We start from the raw sequence: 2675 nt of genomic DNA, 5'->3' as shown, positions 1-2675 counted from the left end.
TTGGAAACATGTACATCCATTTAAATTTCACATTTCATATGGAATTAAAGACATTAATGATCCCACTAACCTTTCTTTACACAACGTAAGCCCCTGAGATTTTAAATACAACTTTAAATGCAAAAATATAAATACAACATGTAAAGTGTTGGTCCCTAGTTATGATGAAAAGAAAATCCCAGCGATGTTGCACACAAACTTTTCAAATTCTGTACACATGTTTTGCGGCATATCAAGAAGCTGATTAAACAACTTGATCATTGGGGACAATATGAGGCCTCTAACCTTTCACGTGTGAGTTCCATATATCTAATGGTTCCCCTAGCATGAGTTTTTCTATGTGAGGGATGTTAGAATACACTCAAATCTGATTTTTGCTGAACAGGAGTGTTAATCTGCGCTGCCCTCAAACCAAGGCACGTTGCCTGCTAATTAACTAAAGGCTATTTATTTTCTAACAGTTTGAATTCTTACATGTAAAAAGTAACCCATTTAACTGTTGCGAAATGTATGTTTGAGGCATCACTGAGCCAGTCAAACTTCTTTCTTTGACAAGAGCCCAAGCACTTCGTGTTTCCACAGATCAGACATTTGCTCATAACAAAAGGAGGTATGTAGACATAAATTAACTTTATCGAACATTTATTGTGGAACTGGGATTCGTGGGAGTACATTCTGATGAAGATCAAAGGTAAGTGAATATGTATAATGCTATTTCTGACTAATGTTGACTGCGCAACATGGCGGATATTTTTTGGGGCTGGTTTGGGCTCTGAACTCCGTACTCAGATTATTGCATGGTATGCTTTCTCCGTAACGTTTTTTAAAAAATGACACAGCGGTTGCATTAAGGAGAAGTGTATTTAAAGTTCCATGCATAACACCTGTATTTTCATCAGCAATTATAGTAAGTATTTCTGTAAATCGATGAGCCTCTGCAATATCACTGCATTTTTCACGCCAATGTAAAATTACATTTTTTGATATAAATATGCACTTTATCGAACAAAACATACATGTATTGTATAACATGAAGTCCTATGAGTGTCATCTGATAAAGATCAAAGGTTAGTGATTCATTTTATCTCCTTTTGTGATTTGTGACTCGTTGGCTGGAAAAATGGCTGGGTTTTTCTGTGACTTGGTGGTGACCTAAATCGTTTGTGGAGCATTCGCTGTAAAGCATTTTTGCAATCACACTGTGGCTGGATTAACGATAATTGTTTCTTTAAAATAGTCCCCAATACATGTTTGTTTGAGAATTTTGATTTATGAGATTTGTTGATTTGTATTTGGCGCCCTCCAATTTAATTGGCTGTTGGCAAGGGGTTCCTCTAGCGGAAACCGTTCCCAGACAGGTATACTAAACAAATTTAGGGATGATTCACGCCACTGACTTATGGTGCTTTCAAGACAACTTGGAACTCCGGAAATATAAGAGGTCAAATCATGACGTCCGTGATATTCAGGTCAGAAAGTCAGCGCTCTAGAAAGAAGCCCATGTTCCCAAGTTGGATTACAGTTCATAACAATTCCCCAGTCGGGGGCTAATTTTTAATTGCCAGCTCGTACCCCCTTTTCCAGGGATTTTAGTTGATAAATCCATCATAATATTTCCTGCATCACACTCCCCATGATACTTTCCCCCATTTTAACCCACAATGACCTTGAAACTACTCCCCTCCAAATGAAATTATCCCCACTACAAACACCCTAAATAATTGTTTACCAATATCTGTTTAGCTTTCACGCTACAGTTATTTTGTATTTAGGGTGAAATGTGAGGTGATCTGCTTTGTGATTTGTCATACTAAATTACTTTTATCCTACATACACTAAGTAGTACATTGAAGATTTGTAAAATGCTGAAAAGTGGCCAAACTAAGTTGATATTTCAGGCAATGGGCGCACGGGCGGCAGGTAGCCTAGTGGTTCGAGCGTCGGGCCAGTAACCAAAAGCTTGCTGGACCAAATCCCTGAGCTGACAAGGTAAAATCTGTCATTCTGAACAAGGAAGTTAACCCACTGTTCCCCGGTAGGTCGTCATTGTAAATAAGAATTTGTTCTTAACGGACCTCGTTAAGTAAAACAAATGTAACTCCATCTTTTACTTGGTTTATTTTAGTCTTATAGTGAATGGCATTAGAGAGTTTGCTTCTCAAATACAAAAACATGGCTGCCATCAAAAAATTTAGGTCAAATGCATTTTTTATTAACTTTAATTTAGTCTCATGCTCACCAGATATGTAATGCATTGGAAACAAGTCTAGCTGTTAGGTGGGCAATGTATTTGTTTTTAGTCAGCGCAACATGTGACTGGTTCATGGAATGAATTTGGCTGTGTTCCATGTGATGCTTGGATGATGTTCACATTCATCTTTAGGACTAAATGTGGGAAGTACTTTAGTTCCCGTCAAAGCAAGGTTGAGATGCTTTATTATTTCAGTCTAATAAAACCTATTGATTGGCTGGGCCTATCACCTCCCCATTGTGTGGGCCTGGCTGCCAAGTGAGTGAGTCTGTGCCTTCAGTCATTTTAAATCTGAAGATTAGCACCTAATTTATTTATTTCAATTGACTGATTTCCTTCAATGAAGCAACTCTAAAATCTTTGAAATTGTTCAATGTTGCATTTATATATTATTTCACTATACATTAGACGCTACTGTACTAAC

This window comes from Oncorhynchus gorbuscha, unplaced genomic scaffold (assembly GCF_021184085.1).
Source record: "Oncorhynchus gorbuscha isolate QuinsamMale2020 ecotype Even-year unplaced genomic scaffold, OgorEven_v1.0 Un_scaffold_618, whole genome shotgun sequence".
In the NCBI taxonomy this organism is placed as follows: domain Eukaryota; kingdom Metazoa; phylum Chordata; class Actinopteri; order Salmoniformes; family Salmonidae; genus Oncorhynchus; species Oncorhynchus gorbuscha.
The sequence above is the reverse complement of the archived record's forward strand: the minus strand, read 5'-3'. Positions refer to the sequence as shown.